Source organism: Myotis lucifugus, unplaced genomic scaffold, assembly GCF_000147115.1.
Source record: "Myotis lucifugus unplaced genomic scaffold, Myoluc2.0 scaffold_9, whole genome shotgun sequence".
Taxonomy (NCBI): domain Eukaryota; kingdom Metazoa; phylum Chordata; class Mammalia; order Chiroptera; family Vespertilionidae; genus Myotis; species Myotis lucifugus.
In genome coordinates this window covers 15,703,054-15,713,704 of record NW_005871057.1, presented here as the reverse complement: position 1 = coordinate 15,713,704, position 10,651 = coordinate 15,703,054, and positions in this window count along the sequence as shown.

Genomic DNA, 10,651 nt, shown 5'->3' with positions numbered 1-10,651 from the left:
GAAAATTCGAGAAAGTCCGCATTTATAACATTTGGTTCTTGATTTTACATGAGCTAAGCTCCCAGGTTTGATAGCGCAAGCACGTATAAGAGTAAAAATGCACTTAGGCACCGCCCAAGCTTAGCTCATATCCAGCCAGATCACAGTTGAGATAGACAGAGGAAAGCTTTTTTTTTTGCGAGGCTGGTAAAGAATGGGTACCCCAGTCGGTTCCCTTGGGGATCAGAGTCCAATTTCAGGTTAATATCCGTTTAGTTCATTTAACACAGTATGTCTTTCCTAGAACTTAATATACACAGTCACTTCTTGTATTTTTTCAGATATTTGGAACCTCAGCAAGGGAAACTTTAACATTGCCCAGGCAAGGTACTGCTTATACCAGGTTCCTTTTAACAATGTAGCAGAGTATCTGGGAGAGAGAGATAGAAACATCAATGAGAAACATCAAAATGATGGGCTGCCTCCTTCACGGCCCCTCTCCCCTCCTAAGGATGAACCTGAAACCCGGGCATGTGCCCTGACTGGGAATCCAACTGGTGACCTCAGAGTGCATGGGTCGACTTGCAGCCACTGAGCCACACTGGCCAGGTGTAACCCACTTTCTTAACTCCTACCCTGTTACTGTGAGCTCCTCCTGCTTCCTCTGCTACATGGCAATTTTATATGTATGTGTATGTATTATTGTTTGCATTGTGTCGTATTCTAACACTAGGTTTTCAGTTTTGAAGTGAAAAAGATGTTTTGTTTAAGGTGTGATCCTTAAGAGATGTTCCTTATGGTGAGAGTCTGATTTCCTATCACCTAAAGTGATTTTCTTTTCTTTTACCAAAGGCACAGACTAGAATGGAATAAGCAAAGTTTTGAAAAATGTAAAAGCCTTAAATTAAAGCCTTATGATTAAAAATCCTACACATAATTCATCAATCCAACCAGCATTTGCAAAACTTTAAAAGCAGACTGTTTGATTTGGTCATTTATAAACTTTTCTTTCATTGAAATAAATACTCGTATATGATTTTCAGGTTTACAACTCATTGTCTATTTCCTCAATTCCTATTTACTGCAGAGCACTTTGTTTCACAAGCATCATGTCTGTATGCAGTTCTCTGGGGCTAATAAAAATGTTTACCAGGAAGCACAGTGCCTCCTTCCCTTCCTTATCATTCGGGGATAGGTGTGTGCTAAGTGGTTATCTCTTTGGTCAAGGCAATGACTTGACATTTCACCCACTTCTTCAAGACAGCATTTGGCACTCCCGCTTCATCAGAGAGCGTTGCTTTTGCTATATAACAATTCTGCATTTTTTTGTTTGAGAATAAAGACTAAGAAAAAAAGAATGTTTGTCCATATGACACGTTCATCAATTGCAATGTGTAGACCTTGTTTTGATCTAGATTCAAACAAATAGGATATTTATAAGACAATTATGGAATGTGAACACTAACTGAATGTTTTATATTAAACAATTGTTACTTCCTTTGGGGGCTGAGATAATGTTTATAATAAAGGGGAGTCCTTACCTCTTAGAGATATCTACTAAAATATTTGCTGAAGTGATATGATATCTGAGATTTCCTTCAAAATAATCTGGATTGTCGGAGCAGTGAAGATGGGTGGGAGAAACATCGATCAGCTGCCTCCTACACATCTCCTACTGGGGATGTGCGCACAACCCAGGTACATGCCCTTGACCGGAATCGAACCTGGGACCCTTCAGTCCGCAGGCCGACGCTCTATCCACTGAGCCAAACCGGTTTCGGCTCTACTAAAATATTAAGAGCTGAAGTGATATGGTATCTGAGATTTCCTTCAAAATAATCTGGATTGTCGGAGCAGTGAAGATGGGTGGGAGTTTGGAGGAAACTAGATAGCTGTAAGTTGATTGTTATTGAAGTTGTAAGCAATTAGGAGAATTGGAGAGGAAAAAGAGAGGAAAAGGAAAAGAGAAATATTCCACATTTTATAGGGGCATGGAAATGAATCTCTTCACTGTTAGAATATAAGTTGTACACACTCATGATACAGGCATTAGAGTCTAGAATGGTTGGAATAATAAATAATGTAGTTTGCAATTATACAATGTATTTTATAAAATATAAAAAATACAACAAATTAGAAGACACCCCTTCCTAAAAGTTTAACCAATATTATTACATTTTGTAACAGTCATTTCTAAGTGAAAATTTAATGGTGATTGACTAGGTTATCAGCATTCACCCTTGCCTGGCGAAATAAAATTTCATTATAGACTACAAGCCCCAGGAGGGTGGAGAGCTGTGTGGTCCAGTGACACTATTGTGTTCCCACTGAGTTTTAGGCTGTGAGGCAGTCCATAGATAATTGTTGCCGATTTCTTCTAACATAGTAACTATAGCATATAATGTATCATATTATTCCTCTAGAGCAAATGCAAAATACAGTCTCTCTCTCTCTCCTCTCTTAGTTTTTTTTTTTTTTTTTTTTTTTTTTTAAATATATTTTATTGATTTTTTACAGAGAGGAAGGGAGAGGGATAGAGAGTTAGAAACATCGATGAGAGAGAAACATCGATCAGCCGCCTCCTGCACACCTCCTACTGGGGATGTGCTCGCAACCAACGTACATGCCCTTGACCGGAATCGAACCTGGGACCTTTCAATCCGCAGGCCGACGCTCTATCCACTGAGCCAAACTGGTTTCGGCCTCTCTTAGTTTTTATACAATTTTTAAATCTCCTTGATTTTTGCTTCTTGTTTTGTTTTTAGTTTGTGGACTTCAGGTGCTAAGGATTGAGTTGATTATATTTCTCAGGGTAAATGTATATATTTTTTCTTATATATTATTGCAATCTATATATTGTTTTATGTTTGTTTTTTCAATCCTCACCTGAGAATATTTTTTCCATTGCTTTTCAGAGAGAGTGGAAGGGAGAGAAGGGGAGAGAGACACATCCACTGGCTGTCTCCCAAATGCACACTAACTGACCGGTATGTGCCCTTGACAGGGAATGGAACCTGCGACCCTTTGTTGCATAGGCCAACCCTCTAACCACTGAGCAATGCCGGCCAGGGCTATGTGGATGTATCTTTAACCTATGCAAATGATAATTACATTTCTTATTTTTCATCACCCAGTGAGTAAAATGAGTTTAGTTATTTCCTATAGATTTTGTTTCCTAGTTAGTTAAATTAGCTTTCCCTTTCCTCAATGAAGGATTCACAAGTAGAAGGAAAAAGCAATACATTCAAATAGAGACAGAGTATTAACTGTTCCCAAGTGCTTAAGTTCCCATTAAAATATTACAAGAACCACATCTTCTTTGTACCAGCGATAAAACATTACCCAAAGCACCATTTATTAGAAAAAGAACTTGCATTAACCTTTTTTTTTTTTTTTTTCAGATGTAGCTTAGGAGGATTTTTGCTTCTATATTCAGAAGTGAAAAGGGCCTTTATACAGAGGTCAGGGAGATAGGTGCTCACTGCTAAGGTCTAGACAACATTGGAAGCAACCAGTTAGAAGCACACAAAGTAACATGGATTTTTTAAAAAGCAACATGGAGCCCAGTTGGAGTGGCTCAGTGGTTGAATGTCGACCTATAAACCAGGAGGTCACGGTTCGATTCCCAGTCAGGTCACATGCCTGGGTTGTGGGCTTGATCCTCAGTATGGGGCGTGCAGGAGGCAGCAGCTGATCAATGATTCTCTCTCATCAGTGATGCTTCTCTCTCTCCCGCTCTCCCTTTCTCTTTGAAATCAATAAAATATATTTTAAAAAATTGATCCTAGAGTCTTATAGATGTGCACTGTTTTTGTAGTTTTTTAAATTACACTCTACGTTACTACTAGCAGAAGACTCTCAAAAGGAGTCTCTAAGGAGCATTAGCTTCTTGAAATTGTATGCCAATATTTTGTGTTTGTGTGCCTATATACAGTTTTGGAGGGAATGAGTTAATAACTTTCATACATTTTCAAGGAACCCTTCAAAAGGATTAAGAACCACTACCTGAAATGGATTGACCTATAAATTCTCAACAAGGCCAATAGGAACCTGCTCTGTTTTTAGGAAATTAGGGTCAATGTTGGAATCAGGTGACACTGTCAACAATGCAGATGCAAGTTTCAAGAATAAGATATTATAGTTATGGAGCAGATCATCAGCTTGTAAGTAAGAATCCAGATGCAGGGACAGGAACTATCTGGAACTGGGAAAGAACAGAAAAAACACAACAAAGGCAGTCTTAATAAACACCTGTTGCACAACCATCCCTAATGAAAGTAGCTTGATTTTAGAGTTGGGTAAGACAAGAAGTTTTCTAGTAATAATTATGTATTCTGGTGTGAGTTAATGTGCTTGAGGTCCCCGATAACTAACTATATGATGACTCCAACTCTCCTTCCAAAGGGATTTCTCCACAACCTGTAATTGATCTACAGGAGATTCGGGGATGATGCACTGCTTGCTTTCTATTACTTACTTGCCCCTGTGCACTACATGTATAAAATTATATCTGAGGCTTTAAAATCTTTAGGAAGCAAGCACAAAAAAACCCACCACAATCATTTTTCACAATAATATTCGCAACTGTATCATATAAAGGCAGGTTATTGTAAGGTTAAGATATACCACAAAATAATATTAACATTCAGTTTTACACTTTAGAGAATGAGAACAATTTATTTTAAAGATTGGATGGTTAGTAGAACTGTTTTTTTTTTGAACATTGGATGAATTAATTTCTTTGAATTCAATATAAACATTGTGGCAAGCACTGTGGAGGATACAAAAGAAATACAAGACAGAGTTCTTAACCGCAATATTTATGGTCTTTTCAGGAAACAAAACAACGCCAGGCTGTATAACAGTATAAAGTGTTAATTTTAGTGTGTGAAGTGCTAAATTGTAACCACATTCAGAGGCTGGTGGAGGGCTCTTGGAAACTGCTCTTCAATGACAGTAACACGTGCACATGTGTGTACTCGTGCATGTGCATGCACATATACACATACACACATTCCTAATGAAAGTAGTTGTTAATGTCACGTTTCCTTTAATTTTAAAAAGAATTAATATATTAAAGTATGATATATACTAGTAGAAGATGTGTTCTCTTTCAATTGTATGTTCCCCCAGAGTCTTATACATCTTCTATATTACACAACAATCTATAATAATAAAAGCATAATATGCTATTTAGACTGGACGTCCTTCTGGATGTCCTTCCAGACGACCTTCCAGACAAAGCTGGGGCTGCAAGGGAAGCCTGGGTCCCGGGTGCCAGAGGGAAGCCAGTGCCAGCAGCTGGGGGAAGGGAAGCCTATTCTTGCAGATTTTGTGTATCAGGCCTCTAGTCCTATCTAATAAAGAGGTAATATGTTAATTGATCCTCAGGCTGTCGCAAAGATGGTGGCGCCCATAGCCAATAAGGAGGGAATATGCTAATTGACTGCCCCATCCTCAAAGATGGTGGTGCCCACAGCCACAAGATAGCCAGCAGGGGAGGGCAGTTGTGGGCGATCAGCAGGGGAGGGCAGTTAGGGGAGACCAGGCCAGCAGGGGAGGGCAGTTGGGGGCGATCAGGCCGGCAGGGGAGCAGTTAGGTGTTGATCAGGCTGGCAGGGGAGTGGTTAGGGGATGATCAGGCTGGCAGGCAGAAGTGGTTAGAGGCAATCAGGAAGGCAGGCAGGCAAGCAAGCGGTTGGGAGCCAGCAATCCCGGATTGTGAGAGGGATCCCAGATTGGAGAGGGTGCAAGCTGGGCTGAGGGACACCCTCCTCCCCCGCCAGTGCACGAGTTTTGTGCACCAGGCCTCTAGTCTATAATAATAAAAGCATAATATGCTAATTAGACTGGACATCCTTCTGGATGAAGCCAGGGCTGCGAGGGAAGCCCAGGTCCCAGGTGCCTGCTGGCAGCCTGAGGGAAGCTGGTGCCGGCAGCCAGGGGAAGGAAGGCCTATTCTTGCACAAATTTCATGCATTGGGCCTCTAATAATGATCATACAGTTTTATAGAGAAGTCACATTATTTAAAAAGGCAAGTGTCCATATACCAATGCATTTTCTACTGACTTTTTCAGTCTGAGCCCTTACATATATAGTTATCAATAAAAGTATTTTTCTACTTTACTTGACAGAGCTTGGTAATATTAAGATAAATATTCCCTTATTCAATTTAAACTACACATGAGTGTAGATTTTTTCTGCATTAAAGAAACACTTGCATTTTTAGTTTTGTCATTTAAATGTCAACTGTAATTTTTCAAATATGTTACAGTATGTAAACACTCATCTTGATTCCTTCTATTTGGAAAAATTGATGCTAAAATTATCTTTGATTTCTACTTTTATATGGGTCAATTAGATAATAAATTTTTAAAATTTATATTTGAAGAAACTTGGAGATGCTTTAAGACAATATATCTATGTGTACTTCAGGAAAACACCCAGGATTTATATGAGAGATTTAAAACAAGTATAAGACTGCTTTGGGGTGTCTGAAGTACAGCCATGTCTCTGTAGTCTCTCTAACAATGTCATCTGCCAAAGCCACTGTGGCAGTCTGCAGGAGAAGGCACACAGGGCCTAAAGACAAGACATCTGCGTGCTGGTGGCAACACCTGAACTCTCCATCTGTTTTCTTGTCTCTGAAACAAAGATAATAATAGCTGCCCTACCCGTCTCTCAGGGTTTTGTGAGGACAAACTCTGATCATAAATATTTTGAAACACTTTGGGCAAAGCATGTAGAGTGAACTCAAAATTTTAAGGTAACTTTCTAAGAAAAAATTTACTTAAATCAAATGGCACTGTGTTTTCCCCAGATTGCCACAAAAATCCAGGGAAATTGAATCTTAGTAAGACTCTAAACTATCACTTTAAAAGCATTCCCACCCTAGTTGGTTTTCTCAGTGGTTAGAGCGTTGGCCCTCAGATTGTAGGGCCCCAGGTTCGATTCTGGACAAGGGCACATACCTGGTTGGGGCGTGTATGAAAGACAACCAATCGATATGTCTCTCACATTGATGTTTCTCTCTCTCTGTCTCTCCCCATTGCTTACACTCTCTCTAAAAATCAATAAAGCCCTAACCGGTTTGGCACAGTGGATAGAGTGTCAGCCTGCGGACTGAAGGGTCCTAGGTTCGATTCCAGTCAAGGGCATGTATCTTGGTTGCAGGCACATCCCCAGTACAGAGTGTGCAGGAGGCAGCTGATCGATGTTTCTCTCTCATCGATGTTTCTAACTCTCTATCCCTCTCCCTCTCCCTTCCTCTCTGTAAAAAAAATCAATAAAATATATTTTTAAAAAATCAATAAAATATCCTCGGGTGAGGATTAACAACAGCAAAAAATACCATTCCCACTGTGAGGATTCTAGCCATGTAGATTTTGTGAAAGAACTCTGGCCACCTACTCTGTTGCTGGTGAAGTCTAAAGATGAATGAGTTGGTGAAATGACACTTAGTAGATAGGAGATTACTGTTAACAACTGGTTGTTAAAATTCTTTGTTTAGGAAGGTGTTCTTCTACCCTGGCTGGTTTGGCTCAGTGAATAGAGTGTTGGCCAACAGACTGAAGGTCCTGGGTTCGATTCTAGTCAAGGGCACATGCCCAGGTTGTGGGCTTGATCCCCAGTAGGGGGTGTGCAGGAGGCAGCTGATCAATGATTCTCACATCATTGATATTTCTATCTCTCCTTCTCCCTTCCTCTCTGAAATCAATAAAAATATATTAAAAAAAGAAAGTGTTCTGAGATTTAGGAACTTGTAGCAAGCTTATCAGACAGAGTCTAGTCACCAATAAAGGCTGCCTTGAATGGGAAACTGTGCTAGGTGTCACATTAAGAACCCTAATCATGCCGAACCGGTTTGGCTCAGTGGATAGAGCGTCGGCCTGCGGACTGAAGGGTCCTGGGTTCGATTCCTGTCAAGGGCATGTACCTTGGTTGCGGGCGAATCCCCAGTGGGGGGCGTGCAGGAGGCAGCTGATGGATCTTTCTCTCTCGTTGATGTTTCTAACTCTCTATCCTTCTCCCTTCCTCTCTGTAAAAACCAATAAAATATATTTAAAAAAAAAAGAACCCTAATCCGCCCAAAAAAAAACTCACAAAAAAATTCTAATCTTTCCCCAACTTTGGTTCATTTTGTCTTTTGGGTTAATCCTCACCCCAGGATATTTTTCTATTGATTTTTTTTTAGGGAGCGTGGAAGAGAGAGGGAAAAACGGAGAGGAACATTGATGTGAAAGAATCACCTCGGGCCCGAGCTTGATGACTGGAACTGAACCAGAATTAAACCAGAATTGAACTCGGGACCCTTTGGTCGGCAGGCCAATGCTCTATCCACTGAACCAAACCAGCCAGGGCCCAACTTTGGTTCTTTATACCACTTCACATATATTTGTGCTCCTTCACATATATTTAACTCTCCTCTCTTCCCCAAAAACCTTCCTAGAACTGGTCTCACCATCAAGTCAACAGAAGCTTAAGAAATACAATATTAGAAAACAAATAAAGAAACACATTATTCTTGAGGAAATATCAGAGTATTTCCTGCTTTTGTCCATCTCTTGGTGATATTGTACCTGTTTTTCTTGGCTAAAGGAAACCAATGACTAAAATGCTTGCTAAACTTGTCTCCTGCTGCTGCCTACACCTTCTTTGGAGTTCTCATTCATTTCTTGCTGGTGTGGAGTGCTTTTAAAGGTTTAAGTCCATATTATTATTCCATAATATGATAAAAACTAAATGCCTATAGTAGAGATATGGTTACATAAATTACAATATATCCACATAAAGAGTACTTTGTAGGTGTAAAAACAGTGCTTAAGCAGTTTCTAAAAACAAGGCAAGAGCTTGTTACAAAGTTATTTTTTTAAGTGTAAAAAGTAAATACAATCACAAAGGTCCTTAACAGGAGTTTGTTTTTTTTTAAATTTCTTTTTTCTTCTTTTGCAGAATTTTTCTCTACATTTTCCCAATTTTCTATTATGAGCATGTTCGTTTTTAGATTAGAATGGAGTCTCTGTGAGCTTTTCCCAGTCAATATCAAGTAAATTGCTTTCATAATGGTTAATAAGAGTACAAGCACCTATAATTCCAACAATAATGATAAAATATATATTTAGTATTCTAGGAGGAACTGGTATATAACGAATGAGTTCACTCTGGACCACTCAACTTTAAGTCAGACCTAGAGTTTGGCCTGTTAGTGTGCAAAGCGGGAAGTGGTAGGTCACTGTAACTTTGTGGTTGACTTAATTTAACCTCAGCCACTCCAGGCATAGATACCTTGATAGTCCCTTTTACTGCCCTCCCCTTCATCCTTTCTCTTCCCCTTCCAACTTCCCATTGTATTCCTATACCTCCCCATGACTTAAATCAATGGACAGGAAGGGAGGAAAAAATGAGGCAGGCCAGACTTAAAGGTGTAAGAAAGATTCCTTTTTCTTTCTATCTCTGCAGGCAGGAAAGGTCCCTTTGGACAAGTTCTGAGAAAAAGAACTATTTCATGTGACTGAGCACTCAACTACCTCAGCCAATGAAGCCTGTGACTGTGAGAGTGGAGTTGAGTTCCCTTTCATTTCTTAGAGTGGCTTTTTAAAAGGCACTGGAGTATGTAACAGTTTCTCTCCCCCCCGCCCCACTTTCTTCCTTTCGAATACTGAAAAGTCACGCTAATGATTAATATTACCCCATTAGCAATTTTGTGAAATTGATCAAGGCCTAGAGTAGCTTTTCTGGCATAAGATTGTTGCACTATCAGATTCAATAAAAGTTTAGTGGGCAGAGACTCTAAGGACATAGAGTAGTAATATATTTGAAGGCCTCCCTATATCTCCATTAGCTCTTAAAGGACACCCTCTGTGATGCAAACAATATTTTTTCAATCCCATTTAAAATGTTATGGAGGAGTCCAGCTAGCATAGCTCAGTGGTTGAGCGTCAACCTATGAACCAGGAGGTCATGGTTCGATTCCTGGTCAGGGCACATGCCCAGGGTGCGGGCTCCATCCCCAGTAGGGCGTGTGCAGGAAGCACCTGATCAATGGTTCTCTCTCATCATTGATGTTTCTATCCCTCTCCCTCTCCCTTCCTCTCTGAAATCAATAAAAAATATATTTTAAAAAATGTTGGGGAGGAAAACTGTCTCTATGAAATTTTACCTTTGCTGCTTGTTTTGTAACATATAATTTGTGAACTTATAAGACAAGTCCCCCAAGTATTATCTAACAGGGAAGAATAAAAAATATCTACAAACCAAGAAAGAAGAACAATAACAGATATGTCCCGGGTACAACTCTCCCTTGGACTCTGGGAAGGCTCCCAGTAGAGGTCTTGAAAAGACAGTTTCCAGGCAAGATACAGAAAGAAGAAAGGCCGGGGCCAAGGGAAGATCTTGTGCAAAGGCACTGCTTTGTGGATCTTCAGGAAAATGAAAGCTACTGACTGAGAATAGCTGAAGATGAAAGCAAAGAAGCAGGCTCCCTCTACATTGCAGACTGAGAGAGAGAGTTTGGACTCTACTGTGTGAACCAAGAATAGCCAAATGGCCTCAGAAAGAGTTGACTAGGCTGGCACAGTTGTTTTAAAATAGTTTTAGATTTGAATGCCTTTATTATTTATTTATTTGTGTGTTTTTTTAAATTGTTGACAGTATTACAGATGTCCCCCATTT